General features: G+C 47.2%; 16 non-coding genes across 16 annotated transcripts; all 16 read right to left on the bottom strand.

Annotated features, from left to right (window-relative positions):
* Nucleotides 1-91: 91 nt before the first annotated feature.
* Nucleotides 92-165, bottom strand: trnan-guu (transfer RNA asparagine (anticodon GUU)). Its single transcript has one exon. It is a non-coding gene; the product is annotated as a tRNA-Asn (tRNA).
* Nucleotides 166-1,179: 1,014 nt separating this feature from the next.
* Nucleotides 1,180-1,253, bottom strand: trnan-guu (transfer RNA asparagine (anticodon GUU)). Its single transcript has one exon. It is a non-coding gene; the product is annotated as a tRNA-Asn (tRNA).
* Nucleotides 1,254-2,247: 994 nt separating this feature from the next.
* On the bottom strand, nt 2,248-2,321 carry trnan-guu (transfer RNA asparagine (anticodon GUU)). The gene has a single exon. It is a non-coding gene; the product is annotated as a tRNA-Asn (tRNA).
* Nucleotides 2,322-3,337: 1,016 nt separating this feature from the next.
* On the bottom strand, nt 3,338-3,411 carry trnan-guu (transfer RNA asparagine (anticodon GUU)). The gene has a single exon. It is a non-coding gene; the product is annotated as a tRNA-Asn (tRNA).
* Nucleotides 3,412-4,375: 964 nt separating this feature from the next.
* Nucleotides 4,376-4,449, bottom strand: trnan-guu (transfer RNA asparagine (anticodon GUU)). The gene has a single exon. It is a non-coding gene; the product is annotated as a tRNA-Asn (tRNA).
* Nucleotides 4,450-5,413: 964 nt separating this feature from the next.
* trnan-guu (transfer RNA asparagine (anticodon GUU)) lies at nt 5,414-5,487 on the bottom strand. The gene has a single exon. It is a non-coding gene; the product is annotated as a tRNA-Asn (tRNA).
* A 994-nt stretch (nt 5,488-6,481) lies between these two features.
* trnan-guu (transfer RNA asparagine (anticodon GUU)) lies at nt 6,482-6,555 on the bottom strand. Its single transcript has one exon. It is a non-coding gene; the product is annotated as a tRNA-Asn (tRNA).
* Nucleotides 6,556-7,504: 949 nt separating this feature from the next.
* On the bottom strand, nt 7,505-7,578 carry trnan-guu (transfer RNA asparagine (anticodon GUU)). Its single transcript has one exon. It is a non-coding gene; the product is annotated as a tRNA-Asn (tRNA).
* A 979-nt stretch (nt 7,579-8,557) lies between these two features.
* Nucleotides 8,558-8,631, bottom strand: trnan-guu (transfer RNA asparagine (anticodon GUU)). Its single transcript has one exon. It is a non-coding gene; the product is annotated as a tRNA-Asn (tRNA).
* Nucleotides 8,632-9,632: 1,001 nt separating this feature from the next.
* Nucleotides 9,633-9,706, bottom strand: trnan-guu (transfer RNA asparagine (anticodon GUU)). The gene has a single exon. It is a non-coding gene; the product is annotated as a tRNA-Asn (tRNA).
* Nucleotides 9,707-11,010: 1,304 nt separating this feature from the next.
* On the bottom strand, nt 11,011-11,084 carry trnan-guu (transfer RNA asparagine (anticodon GUU)). Its single transcript has one exon. It is a non-coding gene; the product is annotated as a tRNA-Asn (tRNA).
* Nucleotides 11,085-12,078: 994 nt separating this feature from the next.
* trnan-guu (transfer RNA asparagine (anticodon GUU)) lies at nt 12,079-12,152 on the bottom strand. Its single transcript has one exon. It is a non-coding gene; the product is annotated as a tRNA-Asn (tRNA).
* Nucleotides 12,153-13,155: 1,003 nt separating this feature from the next.
* On the bottom strand, nt 13,156-13,229 carry trnan-guu (transfer RNA asparagine (anticodon GUU)). Its single transcript has one exon. It is a non-coding gene; the product is annotated as a tRNA-Asn (tRNA).
* A 985-nt stretch (nt 13,230-14,214) lies between these two features.
* trnan-guu (transfer RNA asparagine (anticodon GUU)) lies at nt 14,215-14,288 on the bottom strand. The gene has a single exon. It is a non-coding gene; the product is annotated as a tRNA-Asn (tRNA).
* Nucleotides 14,289-15,572: 1,284 nt separating this feature from the next.
* On the bottom strand, nt 15,573-15,646 carry trnan-guu (transfer RNA asparagine (anticodon GUU)). Its single transcript has one exon. It is a non-coding gene; the product is annotated as a tRNA-Asn (tRNA).
* Nucleotides 15,647-16,927: 1,281 nt separating this feature from the next.
* On the bottom strand, nt 16,928-17,001 carry trnan-guu (transfer RNA asparagine (anticodon GUU)). Its single transcript has one exon. It is a non-coding gene; the product is annotated as a tRNA-Asn (tRNA).
* Nucleotides 17,002-18,233: the final 1,232 nt, after the last annotated feature.

Raw genomic sequence — 18,233 nt, 5'->3', positions numbered from 1 at the left:
CAGCAAGCAGCTTAAGGTTACTGTAGCCGCAGTCTGGCAAACTGACCGCCAGAAGTAGAAACAATAACAAGGGGCGGGGGGAAAAGTGGGCCGTCCCTGGGTGGATTCGAACCACCATCCTTTCGGTTAACAGCCGAACGCGCTGACCGATTGCGCCACAGAGACAGACGGAGGTGTTGCGGTTGCTGCAGTCGTGCAGTTCCTTCACAGTTGCCAGAAATCATTTCCAGCACACGATTTTCTTTGTCGTTGAATGCAACATACGTGACCATTGGGGGAGCGATAGCAAGCAAGAGAGTTAGATATCGAGAGTCATAGATAGATAGATAGATAGATACATGGATGGATGGACGGCAAGGCAAGCACCTGATTGACAGTGGTCCGTGATCTGCTGTTATGCTACTATGCTACTGACCATTGGGGGAGCGATAGCAAGCAAGAGAGTTAGATATCGAGAGTCATAGATAGATAGATAGATAGATAGATAGATAGATAGATAGATAGATGGATGGATGGACGGCAAGGCAAGCATCTGATTGCAAGATAGGCTTATCGTAAAGCCATCAGAGGACGTAATGAACCGGAAAGCCAACTGGACAGATGCCGGTTTGTAAAGAAGAACCAGAACCCAAAGGACACGCGCTACGCGCACCTAACGGCCAACGTCCAATTCCCATTGCCGCCCCTGGACAGTCGCAACAGGGAGCTTGTTGCTCCCGTCAACCTTACGTTTTCACCTCTGTGTGCTTCCTTTGTTGCAGCCTGCATCCAGATTTTGTTTTGTTTTGTTTTGTTTTGTTTTGTTTTGTTTTGTTTTGTTTTGTTTTGTTTTGTTTTGTTTTGTTTTGTTTTGTTTTGTTTTGTTTTGTTTTGTTTTGTTTTGTTTTGTTTTGTTTTGTTCCTTACGCCTGGGTGAAGGTACTGGGGAGTGGGAGAGTCCTGACACCGTGGCTTAGTTGGTCAAAGCGCCTGTCTTGTAAATAGCAAACCCTGGGTTCGACTCCCAGCAGTGCCTTGGTTTATGTTGGCCTAGGCAATGGAAAGGAAGTTTCTAAACCCTCGATACATTTTTGCAAGATGGCCGTCCGCAGCAAGCAGCTTAAGGTTACTGTAGCCGCAGTCTGGCAAACTGACCGCCAGAAGTAGAAACAATAACAAGGGGCGGGGGGAAAAGTGGGCCGTCCCTGGGTGGATTCGAACCACCATCCTTTCGGTTAACAGCCGAACGCGCTGACCGATTGCGCCACAGAGACAGACGGAGGTGTTGCGGTTGCTGCAGTCGTGCAGTTCCTTCACAGTTGCCAGAAATCATTTCCAGCACACGATTTTCTTTGTCGTTGAATGCAACATACGTGACCATTGGGGGAGCGATAGCAAGCAAGAGAGTTAGATATCGAGAGTCATAGATAGATAGATAGATAGATACATGGATGGATGGACGGCAAGGCAAGCACCTGATTGACATTGGTCCGTGATCTGCTGTTATGCTACTATGCTACTGACCATTGGGGGAGCGATAGCAAGCAAGAGAGTTAGATATCGAGAGTCATAGATAGATAGATAGATAGATAGATGGATGGATGGACGGCAAGGCAAGCATCTGATTGCAAGATAGGCTTATCGTAAAGCCATCAGAGGACGTAATGAACCGGAAAGCCAACTGGACAGATGCCGGTTTGTAAAGAAGAACCAGAACCCAAAGGACACGCGCTACGCGCACCTAACGGCCAACGTCCAATTCCCATTGCCGCCCCTGGACAGTCGCAACAGGGAGCTTGTTGCTCCCGTCAACCTTACGTTTTCACCTCTGTGTGCTTCCTTTGTTGCAGCCTGCATCCAGATTTTGTTTTGTTTTGTTTTGTTTTGTTTTGTTTTGTTTTGTTTTGTTTTGTTTTGTTTTGTTTTGTTTTGTTTTGTTTTGTTTTGTTTTGTTTTGTTTTGTTTTGTTTTGTTTTGTTTTGTTTTGTTCCTTACGCCTGGGTGAAGGTACTGGGGAGTGGGAGAGTCCTGACACCGTGGCTTAGTTGGTCAAAGCGCCTGTCTTGTAAATAGCAAACCCTGGGTTCGACTCCCAGCAGTGCCTTGGTTTATGTTGGCCTAGGCAATGGAAAGGAAGTTTCTAAACCCTCGATACATTTTTGCAAGATGGCTGTCCGCAGCAAGCAGCTTAAGGTTACTGTAGCCGCAGTCTGGCAAACTGACCGCCAGAAGTAGAAACAATAACAAGGGGCGGGGGGAAAAGTGGGCCGTCCCTGGGTGGATTCGAACCACCATCCTTTCGGTTAACAGCCGAACGCGCTGACCGATTGCGCCACAGAGACAGACGGAGGTGTTGCGGTTGCTGCAGTCGTGCAGTTCCTTCACAGTTGCCAGAAATCATTTCCAGCACACGATTTTCTTTGTCGTTGAATGCAACATACGTGACCATTGGGGGAGCGATAGCAAGCAAGAGAGTTAGATATCGAGAGTCATAGATAGATAGATAGATAGATACATGGATGGATGGACGGCAAGGCAAGCACCTGATTGACAGTGGTCCGTGATCTGCTGTTATGCTACTATGCTACTGACCATTGGGGGAGCGATAGCAAGCAAGAGAGTTAGATATCGAGAGTCATAGATAGATAGATAGATAGATAGATAGATAGATAGATAGATAGATAGATAGATAGATGGATGGATGGACGGCAAGGCAAGCATCTGATTGCAAGATAGGCTTATCGTAAAGCCATCAGAGGACGTAATGAACCGGAAAGCCAACTGGACAGATGCCGGTTTGTAAAGAAGAACCAGAACCCAAAGGACACGCGCTACGCGCACCTAACGGCCAACGTCCAATTCCCATTGCCGCCCCTGGACAGTCGCAACAGGGAGCTTGTTGCTCCCGTCAACCTTACGTTTTCACCTCTGTGTGCTTCCTTTGTTGCAGCCTGCATCCAGATTTTGTTTTGTTTTGTTTTGTTTTGTTTTGTTTTGTTTTGTTTTGTTTTGTTTTGTTTTGTTTTGTTTTGTTTTGTTTTGTTTTGTTTTGTTTTGTTTTGTTTTGTTTTGTTTTGTTCCTTACGCCTGGGTGAAGGTACTGGGGAGTGGGAGAGTCCTGACACCGTGGCTTAGTTGGTCAAAGCGCCTGTCTTGTAAATAGCAAACCCTGGGTTCGACTCCCAGCAGTGCCTTGGTTTATGTTGGCCTAGGCAATGGAAAGGAAGTTTCTAAACCCTCGATACATTTTTGCAAGATGGCCGTCCGCAGCAAGCAGCTTAAGGTTACTGTAGCCGCAGTCTGGCAAACTGACCGCCAGAAGTAGAAACAATAACAAGGGGCGGGGGGAAAAGTGGGCCGTCCCTGGGTGGATTCGAACCACCATCCTTTCGGTTAACAGCCGAACGCGCTGACCGATTGCGCCACAGAGACAGACGGAGGTGTTGCGGTTGCTGCAGTCGTGCAGTTCCTTCACAGTTGCCAGAAATCATTTCCAGCACACGATTTTCTTTGTCGTTGAATGCAACATACGTGACCATTGGGGGAGCGATAGCAAGCAAGAGAGTTAGATATCGAGAGTCATAGATAGATAGATAGATAGATACATGGATGGATGGACGGCAAGGCAAGCACCTGATTGACAGTGGTCCGTGATCTGCTGTTATGCTACTATGCTACTGACCATTGGGGGAGCGATAGCAAGCAAGAGAGTTAGATATCGAGAGTCATAGATAGATAGATAGATAGATAGATGGATGGATGGACGGCAAGGCAAGCATCTGATTGCAAGATAGGCTTATCGTAAAGCCATCAGAGGACGTAATGAACCGGAAAGCCAACTGGACAGATGCCGGTTTGTAAAGAAGAACCAGAACCCAAAGGACACGCGCTACGCGCACCTAACGGCCAACGTCCAATTCCCATTGCCGCCCCTGGACAGTCGCAACAGGGAGCTTGTTGCTCCCGTCAACCTTACGTTTTCACCTCTGTGTGCTTCCTTTGTTGCAGCCTGCATCCAGATTTTGTTTTGTTTTGTTTTGTTTTGTTTTGTTTTGTTTTGTTTTGTTTTGTTTTGTTTTGTTTTGTTTTGTTTTGTTTTGTTTTGTTTTGTTTTGTTCCTTACGCCTGGGTGAAGGTACTGGGGAGTGGGAGAGTCCTGACACCGTGGCTTAGTTGGTCAAAGCGCCTGTCTTGTAAATAGCAAACCCTGGGTTCGACTCCCAGCAGTGCCTTGGTTTATGTTGGCCTAGGCAATGGAAAGGAAGTTTCTAAACCCTCGATACATTTTTGCAAGATGGCCGTCCGCAGCAAGCAGCTTAAGGTTACTGTAGCCGCAGTCTGGCAAACTGACCGCCAGAAGTAGAAACAATAACAAGGGGCGGGGGGAAAAGTGGGCCGTCCCTGGGTGGATTCGAACCATCATCCTTTCGGTTAACAGCCGAACGCGCTGACCGATTGCGCCACAGAGACAGACGGAGGTGTTGCGGTTGCTGCAGTCGTGCAGTTCCTTCACAGTTGCCAGAAATCATTTCCAGCACACGATTTTCTTTGTCGTTGAATGCAACATACGTGACCATTGGGGGAGCGATAGCAAGCAAGAGAGTTAGATATCGAGAGTCATAGATAGATAGATAGATAGATACATGGATGGATGGACGGCAAGGCAAGCACCTGATTGACAGTGGTCCGTGATCTGCTGTTATGCTACTATGCTACTGACCATTGGGGGAGCGATAGCAAGCAAGAGAGTTAGATATCGAGAGTCATAGATAGATAGATAGATAGATAGATGGATGGATGGACGGCAAGGCAAGCATCTGATTGCAAGATAGGCTTATCGTAAAGCCATCAGAGGACGTAATGAACCGGAAAGCCAACTGGACAGATGCCGGTTTGTAAAGAAGAACCAGAACCCAAAGGACACGCGCTACGCGCACCTAACGGCCAACGTCCAATTCCCATTGCCGCCCCTGGACAGTCGCAACAGGGAGCTTGTTGCTCCCGTCAACCTTACGTTTTCACCTCTGTGTGCTTCCTTTGTTGCAGCCTGCATCCAGATTTTGTTTTGTTTTGTTTTGTTTTGTTTTGTTTTGTTTTGTTTTGTTTTGTTTTGTTTTGTTTTGTTTTGTTTTGTTTTGTTTTGTTTTGTTTTGTTCCTTACGCCTGGGTGAAGGTACTGGGGAGTGGGAGAGTCCTGACACCGTGGCTTAGTTGGTCAAAGCGCCTGTCTTGTAAATAGCAAACCCTGGGTTCGACTCCCAGCAGTGCCTTGGTTTATGTTGGCCTAGGCAATGGAAAGGAAGTTTCTAAACCCTCGATACATTTTTGCAAGATGGCCGTCCGCAGCAAGCAGCTTAAGGTTACTGTAGCCGCAGTCTGGCAAACTGACCGCCAGAAGTAGAAACAATAACAAGGGGCGGGGGGAAAAGTGGGCCGTCCCTGGGTGGATTCGAACCACCATCCTTTCGGTTAACAGCCGAACGCGCTGACCGATTGCGCCACAGAGACAGACGGAGGTGTTGCGGTTGCTGCAGTCGTGCAGTTCCTTCACAGTTGCCAGAAATCATTTCCAGCACACGATTTTCTTTGTCGTTGAATGCAACATACGTGACCATTGGGGGAGCGATAGCAAGCAAGAGAGTTAGATATCGAGAGTCATAGATAGATAGATAGATAGATACATGGATGGATGGACGGCAAGGCAAGCACCTGATTGACAGTGGTCCGTGATCTGCTGTTATGCTACTATGCTACTGACCATTGGGGGAGCGATAGCAAGCAAGAGAGTTAGATATCGAGAGTCATAGATAGATAGATAGATAGATAGATGGATGGATGGACGGCAAGGCAAGCATCTGATTGCAAGATAGGCTTATCGTAAAGCCATCAGAGGACGTAATGAACCGGAAAGCCAACTGGACAGATGCCGGTTTGTAAAGAAGAACCAGAACCCAAAGGACACGCGCTACGCGCACCTAACGGCCAACGTCCAATTCCCATTGCCGCCCCTGGACAGTCGCAACAGGGAGCTTGTTGCTCCCGTCAACCTTACGTTTTCACCTCTGTGTGCTTCCTTTGTTGCAGCCTGCATCCAGATTTTGTTTTGTTTTGTTTTGTTTTGTTTTGTTTTGTTTTGTTTTGTTTTGTTTTGTTTTGTTTTGTTTTGTTTTGTTTTGTTTTGTTTTGTTTTGTTTTGTTTTGTTTTGTTTTGTTTTGTTTTGTTCCTTACGCCTGGGTGAAGGTACTGGGGAGTGGGAGAGTCCTGACACCGTGGCTTAGTTGGTCAAAGCGCCTGTCTTGTAAATAGCAAACCCTGGGTTCGACTCCCAGCAGTGCCTTGGTTTATGTTGGCCTAGGCAATGGAAAGGAAGTTTCTAAACCCTCGATACATTTTTGCAAGATGGCCGTCCGCAGCAAGCAGCTTAAGGTTACTGTAGCCGCAGTCTGGCAAACTGACCGCCAGAAGTAGAAACAATAACAAGGGGCGGGGGGAAAAGTGGGCCGTCCCTGGGTGGATTCGAACCACCATCCTTTCGGTTAACAGCCGAACGCGCTGACCGATTGCGCCACAGAGACAGACGGAGGTGTTGCGGTTGCTGCAGTCGTGCAGTTCCTTCACAGTTGCCAGAAATCATTTCCAGCACACGATTTTCTTTGTCGTTGAATGCAACATACGTGACCATTGGGGGAGCGATAGCAAGCAAGAGAGTTAGATATCGAGAGTCATAGATAGATAGATAGATAGATACATGGATGGATGGACGGCAAGGCAAGCACCTGATTGACAGTGGTCCGTGATCTGCTGTTATGCTACTATGCTACTGACCATTGGGGGAGCGATAGCAAGCAAGAGAGTTAGATATTGAGAGTCATAGATAGATAGATAGATAGATAGATGGATGGATGGACGGCAAGGCAAGCATCTGATTGCAAGATAGGCTTATCGTAAAGCCATCAGAGGACGTAATGAACCGGAAAGCCAACTGGACAGATGCCGGTTTGTAAAGAAGAACCAGAACCCAAAGGACACGCGCTACGCGCACCTAACGGCCAACGTCCAATTCCCATTGCCGCCCCTGGACAGTCGCAACAGGGAGCTTGTTGCTCCCGTCAACCTTACGTTTTCACCTCTGTGTGCTTCCTTTGTTGCAGCCTGCATCCAGATTTTGTTTTGTTTTGTTTTGTTTTGTTTTGTTTTGTTTTGTTTTGTTTTGTTTTGTTTTGTTTTGTTTTGTTTTGTTTTGTTCCTTACGCCTGGGTGAAGGTACTGGGGAGTGGGAGAGTCCTGACACCGTGGCTTAGTTGGTCAAAGCGCCTGTCTTGTAAATAGCAAACCCTGGGTTCGACTCCCAGCAGTGCCTTGGTTTATGTTGGCCTAGGCAATGGAAAGGAAGTTTCTAAACCCTCGATACATTTTTGCAAGATGGCCGTCCGCAGCAAGCAGCTTAAGGTTACTGTAGCCGCAGTCTGGCAAACTGACCGCCAGAAGTAGAAACAATAACAAGGGGCGGGGGGAAAAGTGGGCCGTGCCTGGGTGGATTCGAACCACCATCCTTTCGGTTAACAGCCGAACGCACTGACCGATTGCGCCACAGAGACAGACGGAGGTGTTGCGGTTGCTGCAGTCGTGCAGTTCCTTCACAGTTGCCAGAAATCATTTCCAGCACACGATTTTCTTTGTCGTTGAATGCAACATACGTGACCATTGGGGGAGCGATAGCAAGCAAGAGAGTTAGATATCGAGAGTCATAGATAGATAGATAGATAGATACATGGATGGATGGACGGCAAGGCAAGCACCTGATTGACAGTGGTCCGTGATCTGCTGTTATGCTACTATGCTACTGACCATTGGGGGAGCGATAGCAAGCAAGAGAGTTAGATATCGAGAGTCATAGATAGATAGATAGATAGATAGATGGATGGATGGACGGCAAGGCAAGCATCTGATTGCAAGATAGGCTTATCGTAAAGCCATCAGAGGACGTAATGAACCGGAAAGCCAACTGGACAGATGCCGGTTTGTAAAGAAGAACCAGAACCCAAAGGACACGCGCTACGCGCACCTAACGGCCAACGTCCAATTCCCATTGCCGCCCCTGGACAGTCGCAACAGGGAGCTTGTTGCTCCCGTCAACCTTACGTTTTCACCTCTGTGTGCTTCCTTTGTTGCAGCCTGCATCCAGATTTTGTTTTGTTTTGTTTTGTTTTGTTTTGTTTTGTTTTGTTTTGTTTTGTTTTGTTTTGTTTTGTTTTGTTTTGTTTTGTTTTGTTTTGTTTTGTTTTGTTTTGTTTTGTTCCTTACGCCTGGGTGAAGGTACTGGGGAGTGGGAGAGTCCTGACACCGTGGCTTAGTTGGTCAAAGCGCCTGTCTTGTAAATAGCAAACCCTGGGTTCGACTCCCAGCAGTGCCTTGGTTTATGTTGGCCTAGGCAATGGAAAGGAAGTTTCTAAACCCTCGATACATTTTTGCAAGATGGCCGTCCGCAGCAAGCAGCTTAAGGTTACTGTAGCCGCAGTCTGGCAAACTGACCGCCAGAAGTAGAAACAATAACAAGGGGCGGGGGGAAAAGTGGGCCGTCCCTGGGTGGATTCGAACCACCATCCTTTCGGTTAACAGCCGAACGCGCTGACCGATTGCGCCACAGAGACAGACGGAGGTGTTGCGGTTGCTGCAGTCGTGCAGTTCCTTCACAGTTGCCAGAAATCATTTCCAGCACACGATTTTCTTTGTCGTTGAATGCAACATACGTGACCATTGGGGGAGCGATAGCAAGCAAGAGAGTTAGATATCGAGAGTCATAGATAGATAGATAGATAGATGGATGGATGGATGGACGGCAAGGCAAGCACCTGATTGACAGTGGTCCGTGATCTGCTGTTATGCTACTATGCTACTGACCATTGGGGGAGCGATAGCAAGCAAGAGAGTTAGATATCGAGAGTCATAGATAGATAGATAGATAGATGGATGGATGGATGGACGGCAAGGCAAGCATCTGATTGCAAGATAGGCTTATCGTAAAGCCATCAGAGGACGTAATGAACCGGAAAGCCAACTGGACAGATGCCGGTTTGTAAAGAAGAACCAGAACCCAAAGGACACGCGCTACGCGCACCTAACGGCCGACGTCCAATTCCCATTGCCGCCCCTGGACAGTCGCAACAGGGAGCTTGTTGCTCCCGTCAACCTTACGTTTTCACCTCTGTGTGCTTCCTTTGTTGCAGCCTGCATCCAGATTTTGTTTTGTTTTGTTTTGTTTTGTTTTGTGTTTTGTTTTGTTTTGTTTTGTTTTGTTTTGTTTTGTTTTGTTTTGTTTTGTTTTGTTTTGTTTTGTTTTGTTTTGTTTTGTTTTGTTTTGTTTTGTTTTGTTCCTTACGCCTGGGTGAAGGTACTGGGGAGTGGGAGAGTCCTGACACCGTGGCTTAGTTGGTCAAAGCGCCTGTCTTGTAAATAGCAAACCGTGGGTTCGACTCCCAGCAGTGCCTTGGTTTATGTTGGCCTAGGCAATGGAAAGGAAGTTTCTAAACCCTCGATACATTTTTGCAAGATGGCCGTCCGCAGCAAGCAGCTTAAGGTTACTGTAGCCGCAGTCTGGCAAACTGACCGCCAGAAGTAGAAACAATAACAAGGGGCGGGGGGAAAAGTGGGCCGTCCCTGGGTGGATTCAAACCACCATCCTTTCGGTTAACAGCCGAACGCGCTGACCGATTGTGCCACAGAGACAGAGGGAGGTGTTGCGGTTGCTGCAGTCATGCAGTTCCTTCACAGTTGCCAGAAATCATTTCCAGCACACGATTTTCTTTGTCGTTGAATGCAACATACGTGACCATTGGGGGAGCGATAGCAAGCAAGCGAGTTAGATATCGAGAGTCATAGATAGATAGATAGATAGATAGAAAGATGGATGGATGGATGGACGGCAAGGCAAGCACCTGATTGACAGTGGTCCGTGATCTGCTGTTATGCTACTATGCTACTGACCATTGGGGGAGCGATAGCAAGCAAGCGAGTTAGATATCGAGAGTCATAGATAGATAGATAGATAGATAGATAGATAGATAGAAAGATGGATGGATGGATGGACGGCAAGGCAAGCACCTGATTGACAGTGGTCCGTGATCTGCTGTTATGCTACTATGCTACTGACCATTGGGGGAGCGATAGCAAGCAAGAGAGTTAGATATCGAGAGTCATAGATAGATAGATAGATAGATACATGGATGGATGGACGGCAAGGCAAGCACCTGATTGACAGTGGTCCGTGATCTGCTGTTATGCTACTATGCTACTGACCATTGGGGGAGCGATAGCAAGCAAGAGAGTTAGATATCGAGAGTCATAGATAGATAGATAGATAGATAGATGGATGGATGGACGGCAAGGCAAGCATCTGATTGCAAGATAGGCTTATCGTAAAGCCATCAGAGGACGTAATGAACCGGAAAGCCAACTGGACAGATGCCGGTTTGTAAAGAAGAACCAGAACCCAAAGGACACGCGCTACGCGCACCTAACGGCCAACGTCCAATTCCCATTGCCGCCCCTGGACAGTCGCAACAGGGAGCTTGTTGCTCCCGTCAACCTTACGTTTTCACCTCTGTGTGCTTCCTTTGTTGCAGCCTGCATCCAGATTTTGTTTTGTTTTGTTTTGTTTTGTTTTGTTTTGTTTTGTTTTGTTTTGTTTTGTTTTGTTTTGTTTTGTTTTGTTTTGTTTTGTTTTGTTTTGTTTTGTTTTGTTTTGTTTTGTTCCTTACGCCTGGGTGAAGGTACTGGGGAGTGGGAGAGTCCTGACACCGTGGCTTAGTTGGTCAAAGCGCCTGTCTTGTAAATAGCAAACCCTGGGTTCGACTCCCAGCAGTGCCTTGGTTTATGTTGGCCTAGGCAATGGAAAGGAAGTTTCTAAACCCTCGATACATTTTTGCAAGATGGCCGTCCGCAGCAAGCAGCTTAAGGTTACTGTAGCCGCAGTCTGGCAAACTGACCGCCAGAAGTAGAAACAATAACAAGGGGCGGGGGGAAAAGTGGGCCGTCCCTGGGTGGATTCGAACCACCATCCTTTCGGTTAACAGCCGAACGCGCTGACCGATTGCGCCACAGAGACAGACGGAGGTGTTGCGGTTGCTGCAGTCGTGCAGTTCCTTCACAGTTGCCAGAAATCATTTCCAGCACACGATTTTCTTTGTCGTTGAATGCAACATACGTGACCATTGGGGGAGCGATAGCAAGCAAGAGAGTTAGATATCGAGAGTCATAGATAGATAGATAGATAGATGGATGGATGGATGGACGGCAAGGCAAGCACCTGATTGACAGTGGTCCGTGATCTGCTGTTATGCTACTATGCTACTGACCATTGGGGGAGCGATAGCAAGCAAGAGAGTTAGATATCGAGAGTCATAGATAGATAGATAGATAGATGGATGGATGGATGGACGGCAAGGCAAGCATCTGATTGCAAGATAGGCTTATCGTAAAGCCATCAGAGGACGTAATGAACCGGAAAGCCAACTGGACAGATGCCGGTTTGTAAAGAAGAACCAGAATCCAAAGGACACGCGCTACGCGCACCTAACGGCCGACGTCCAATTCCCATTGCCGCCCCTGGACAGTCGCAACAGGGAGCTTGTTGCTCCCGTCAACCTTACGTTTTCACCTCTGTGTGCTTCCTTTGTTGCAGCCTGCATCCAGATTTTGTTTTGTTTTGTTTTGTTTTGTTTTGTTTTGTTTTGTTTTGTTTTGTTTTGTTTTGTTTTGTTTTGTTTTGTTTTGTTTTGTTTTGTTTTGTTTTGTTTTGTTTTGTTTTGTTTTGTTTTGTTCCTTACGCCTGGGTGAAGGTACTGGGGAGTGGGAGAGTCCTGACACCGTGGCTTAGTTGGTCAAAGCGCCTGTCTTGTAAATAGCAAACCGTGGGTTCGACTCCCAGCAGTGCCTTGGTTTATGTTGGCCTAGGCAATGGAAAGGAAGTTTCTAAACCCTCGATACATTTTTGCAAGATGGCCGTCCGCAGCAAGCAGCTTAAGGTTACTGTAGCCGCAGTCTGGCAAACTGACCGCCAGAAGTAGAAACAATAACAAGGGGCGGGGGGAAAAGTGGGCCGTCCCTGGGTGGATTCGAACCACCATCCTTTCGGTTAACAGCCGAACGCGCTGACCGATTGCGCCACAGAGACAGACGGAGGTGTTGCGGTTGCTGCAGTCGTGCAGTTCCTTCACAGTTGCCAGAAATCATTTCCAGCACACGATTTTCTTTGTCGTTGAATGCAACATACGTGACCATTGGGGGAGCGATAGCAAGCAAGAGAGTTAGATATCGAGAGTCATAGATAGATAGATAGATAGATACATGGATGGATGGACGGCAAGGCAAGCACCTGATTGACAGTGGTCCGTGATCTGCTGTTATGCTACTATGCTACTGACCATTGGGGGAGCGATAGCAAGCAAGAGAGTTAGATATCGAGAGTCATAGATAGATAGATAGATAGATAGATAGATGGATGGATGGACGGCAAGGCAAGCATCTGATTGCAAGATAGGCTTATCGTAAAGCCATCAGAGGACGTAATGAACCGGAAAGCCAACTGGACAGATGCCGGTTTGTAAAGAAGAACCAGAACCCAAAGGACACGCGCTACGCGCACCTAACGGCCAACGTCCAATTCCCATTGCCGCCCCTGGACAGTCGCAACAGGGAGCTTGTTGCTCCCGTCAACCTTACGTTTTCACCTCTGTGTGCTTCCTTTGTTGCAGCCTGCATCCAGATTTTGTTTTGTTTTGTTTTGTTTTGTTTTGTTTTGTTTTGTTTTGTTTTGTTTTGTTTTGTTTTGTTTTGTTTTGTTTTGTTTTGTTTTGTTTTGTTTTGTTTTGTTTTGTTTTGTTTTGTTTTGTTTTGTTCCTTACGCCTGGGTGAAGGTACTGGGGAGTGGGAGAGTGCTGACACCGTGGCTTAGTTGGTCAAAGCACCTGTCTTGTAAATAGCAAACCGTGGGTTCGACTCCCAGCAGTGCCTTGGTTTATGTTGGCCTAGGCAATGGAAAGGAAGTTTCTAAACCCTCGATACATTTTTGCAAGATGGCCGTCCGCAGCAAGCAGCTTAAGGTTACTGTAGCCGCAGTCTGGCAAACTGACCGCCAGAAGTAGAAACAATAACAAGGGGCGGGGGGAAAAGTGGGCCGTCCCTGGGTGGATTCGAACCACAATCCTTTCGGTTAACAGCCGAACGCGCTGACCGATTGCGCCACAGAGACAGACGGAGGTGTTGCAGTTGCTGCAGTCGTGCAGTTCCTTCACAGTTGCCAGAAATCATTTCCAGCACACGATTTTCTTTGTCGTTGAATGCAACATACGTGACCATTGGGGGAGCGATAGCAAGCAAGAGAGTTAGATATCGAGAGTCATAGATAGATAGATAGATAGATACATGGATGGATGGACGGCAAGGCAAGCACCTGATTGACAGTGGTCCATGATCTGCTGTTATGCTACTATGCTACTGACCATTGGGGGAGCAATAGCAAGCAAGAGAGTTAGATATCGAGAGTCATAGATAGATAGATAGATAGATAGATGGATGGACGGCAAGGCAAGCATCTGATTGCAAGATAGGCTTATCGTAAAGCCATCAGAGGACGTAATGAACCGGAAAGCCAACTGGACAGATGCCGGTTTGTAAAGAAGAACCAGAACCCAAAGGACACGCGCTACGCGCACCTAACGGCCAACGTCCAATTCCCATTGCTGCCCCTGGACAGTCGCAACAGGGAGCTTGTTGCTCCCGTCAACCTTACGTTTTCACCTCTGTGTGCTTCCTTTGTTGCAGCCTGCATCCAGATTTTGTTTTGTTTTGTTTTGTTTTGTTTTGTTTTGTTTTGTTTTGTTTTGTTTTGTTTTGTTTTGTTTTGTTTTGTTTTGTTTTGTTTTGTTTTGTTTTGTTTTGTTTTGTTTTGTTTTGTTCCTTACGCCTGGGTGAAGGTACTGGGGAGTGGGAGAGTCCTGACACCGTGGCTTAGTTGGTCAAAGCGCCTGTCTTGTAAATAGCAAACCGTGGGTTCAACTCCCAGCAGTGCCTTGGTTTATGTTGGCCTAGGCAATGGAAAGGAAGTTTCTAAACCCTCGATACATTTTTGCAAGATGGCCGTCCGCAGCAAGCAGCTTAAGGTTACTGTAGCCGCAGTCTGGCAAACTGACCGCCAGAAGTAGAAACAATAACAAGGGGCGGGGGGAAAAGTGGGCCGTCCCTGGGTGGATTCGAACCACCATTCTTTCGGTTAACAGCCGAACGCGCTGACCGATTGCGCCACAGAGACAGAGGGAGGTGTTGCGGTTGCTGCAGTCATGCAGTTCCTTCACAGTTGCCAGAAATCATTTCCAGCACACGATTTTCTTTGTCGTTGAATGCAACATACGTGACCATTGGGGGAGCGATAGCAAGCAAGCGAGTTAGATATCGAGAGTCATAGATAGATAGATAGATAGATAGAAAGATGGATGGATGGATGGACGGCAAGGCAAGCACCTGATTGACAGTGGTCCGTGATCTGCTGTTATGCTACAATGCTACTGACCATTGGGGGAGCGATAGCAAGCAAGCGAGTTAGATATCGAGAGTCATAGATAGATAGATAGATAGATAGAAAGATGGATGGATGGATGGACGGCAAGGCAAGCACCTGATTGACAGTGGTCCGTGATCTGCTGTTATGCTACTATGCTACTGACCATTGGGGGAGCGATAGCAAGCAAGAGAGTTAGATATCGAGAGTCATAGATAGATAGATAGATAGATGGATGGATGGATGGACGGCAAGGCAAGCACCTGATTGACAGTGGTCCGTGATCTGCTGTTATGCTACTATGCTACTGACCATTGGGGGAGCGATAGCAAGCAAGAGAGTTAGATATCGAGAGTCATAGATAGATAGATAGATAGATAGATAGATGGATGGATGGACGGCAAGGCAAGCATCTGATTGCAAGATAGGCTTATCGTAAAGCCATCAGAGGACGTAATGAACCGGAAAGCCAACTGGACAGATGCCGGTTTGTAAAGAAGAACCAGAACCCAAAGGACACGCGCTACGCGCACCTAACGGCCAACGTCCAATTCCCATTGCCGCCCCTGGACAGTCGCAACAGGGAGCTTGTTGCTCCCGTCAACCTTACGTTTTCACCTCTGTGTGCTTCCTTTGTTGCAGCCTGCATCCAGATTTTGTTTTGTTTTGTTTTGTTTTGTTTTGTTTTGTTTTGTTTTGTTTTGTTTTGTTTTGTTTTGTTTTGTTTTGTTTTGTTTTGTTTTGTTGTTTTGTTTTGTTCCTTACGCCTGGGTGAAGGTACTGGGGAGTGGGAGAGTCCTGACACCGTGGCTTAGTTGGTCAAAGTGCCTGTCTTGTAAATAGAAAACCTTGGGTTCGACTCCCAGCAGTGCCTTGGTTTATGTTGGCCTAGGCAATGGAATGGAAGTTTCTAAACCCTCGATACATTTTTGCAAGATGGCCGTCCGCAGCAAGCAGCTTAAGGTTACTGTAGCCGCAGTCTGGCAAACTGACCGCCAGAAGTAGAAACAATAACAAGGGGCGGGGGGAAAAGTGGGCCGTCCCTGGGTGGATTCGAACCACCATCCTTTCGGTTAACAGCCGAACGCGCTGACCGATTGCGCCACAGAGACAGACGGAGGTGTTGCGGTTGCTGCAGTCGTGCAGTTCCTTCACAGTTGCCAGAAATCATTTCCAGCACACGATTTTCTTTGTCGTTGAATGCAACATACGTGACCATTGGGGGAGCGATAGCAAGCAAGAGAGTTAGATATCGAGAGTCATAGATAGATAGATAGATAGATACATGGATGGATGGACGGCAAGGCAAGCACCTGATTGACAGTGGTCCGTGATCTGCTGTTATGCTACTATGCTACTGACCAATGGGGGAGCGATAGCAAGCAAGCGAGTTAGATATCGAGAGTCATAGATAGATAGATAGATAGATAGAAAGATGGATGGATGGATGGACGGCAAGGCAAGCACCTGATTGACAGTGGTCCGTGATCTGCTGTTATGCTACTATGCTACTGACCATTGGGGGAGCGATAGCAAGCAAGAGAGTTAGATATCGAGAGTCATAGATAGATAGATAGATAGATGGATGGATGGACGGCAAGGCAAGCACCTGATTGACAGTGGTCCGTGATCTGCTGTTATGCTACTATGCTACTGACCATTGGGGGAGCGATAGCAAGCAAGAGAGTTAGATATCGAGAGTCATAGATAGATAGATAGATAGATAGATAGATGGATGGATGGACGGCAAGGCAAGCATCTGATTGCAAGATAGGCTTATCGTAAAGCCATCAGAGGACGTAATGAACCGGAAAGCCAACTGGACAGATGCCGGTTTGTAAAGAAGAACCAGAACCCAAAGGACACGCGCTACGCGCACCTAACGGCCGACGTCCAATTCCCATTGCCGCCCCTGGACAGTCGCAACAGGGAGCTTGTTGCTCCCGTCAACCTTACGTTTTCACCTCTGTGTGCTTCCTTTGTTGCAGCCTGCATCCAGATTTTGTTTTGTTTTGTTTTGTTTTGTTTTGTGTTTTGTTTTGTTTTGTTTTGTTTTGTTTTGTTTTGTTTTGTTTTGTTTTGTTTTGTTTTGTTTTGTTTTGTTTTGTTTTGTTCCTTACGCCTGGGTGAAGGTACTGGGGAGTGGGAGAGTCCTGACACCGTGGCTTAGTTGGTCAAAGCGCCTGTCTTGTAAATAGCAAACCGTGGGTTCGACTCCCAGCAGTGCCTTGGTTTATGTTGGCCTAGGCAATGGAAAGGAAGTTTCTAAACCCTCGATACATTTTTGCAAGATGGCCGTCCGCAGCAAGCAGCTTAAGGTTACTGTAGCCGCAGTCTGGCAAACTGACCGCCAGAAGTAGAAACAATAACAAGGGGCGGGGGGAAAAGTGGGCCGTCCCTGGGTGGATTCAAACCACCATCCTTTCGGTTAACAGCCGAACGCGCTGACCGATTGTGCCACAGAGACAGAGGGAGGTGTTGCGGTTGCTGCAGTCATGCAGTTCCTTCACAGTTGCCAGAAATCATTTCCAGCACACGATTTTCTTTGTCGTTGAATGCAACATACGTGACCATTGGGGGAGCGATAGCAAGCAAGCGAGTTAGATATCGAGAGTCATAGATAGATAGATAGATAGATAGAAAGATGGATGGATGGATGGACGGCAAGGCAAGCACCTGATTGACAGTGGTCCGTGATCTGCTGTTATGCTACTATGCTACTGACCATTGGGGGAGCGATAGCAAGCAAGCGAGTTAGATATCGAGAGTCATAGATAGATAGATAGATAGATAGATAGATAGAAAGATGGATGGATGGATGGACGGCAAGGCAAGCACCTGATTGACAGTGGTCCGTGATCTGCTGTTATGCTACTATGCTACTGACCATTGGGGGAGCGATAGCAAGCAAGAGAGTTAGATATCGAGAGTCATAGATAGATAGATAGATAGATGGATGGATGGATGGACGGCAAGGCAAGCACCTGATTGACAGTGGTCCGTGATCTGCTGTTATGCTACTATGCTACTGACCATTGGGGGAGCGATAGCAAGCAAGAGAGTTAGATATCGAGAGTCATAGATAGATAGATAGATAGATGGATGGATGGATGGACGGCAAGGCAAGCATCTGATTGCAAGATAGGCTTATCGTAAAGCCATCAGAGGACGTAATGAACCGGAAAGCCAACTGGACAGATGCCGGTTTGTAAAGAAGAACCAGAACCCAAAGGACACGCGCTACGCGCACCTAACGGCCGACGTCCAATTCCCATTGCCGCCCCTGGACAGTCGCAACAGGGAGCTTGTTGCTCCCGTCAACCTTACGTTTTCACCTCTGTGTGCTTCCTTTGTTGCAGCCTGCATCCAGATTTTGTTTTGTTTTGTTTTGTTTTGTTTTGTTTTGTTTTGTTTTGTTTTGTTTTGTTTTGTTTTGTTTTGTTTTGTTCCTTACGCCTGGGTGAAGGTACTGGGGAGTGGGAGAGTCCTGACACCGTGGCTTAGTTGGTCAAAGCGCCTGTCTTGTAAATAGCAAACCGTGGGTTCGACTCCCAGCAGTGCCTTGGTTTATGTTGGCCTAGGCAATGGAAAGGAAGTTTCTAAACCCTCGATACATTTTTGCAAGATGGCCGTCCGCAGCAAGCAGCTTAAGGTTACTGTAGCCGCAGTCTGGCAAACTGACCGCCAGAAGTAGAAACA

The sequence above is a fragment of the Amia ocellicauda genome, chromosome 2 (genome assembly GCF_036373705.1).
Source record: "Amia ocellicauda isolate fAmiCal2 chromosome 2, fAmiCal2.hap1, whole genome shotgun sequence".
Classification (NCBI taxonomy): Eukaryota; Metazoa; Chordata; class Actinopteri; order Amiiformes; family Amiidae; genus Amia; species Amia ocellicauda.
The sequence above is the reverse complement of the archived record's forward strand: the minus strand, read 5'-3'. Positions and strand labels throughout refer to the sequence as shown.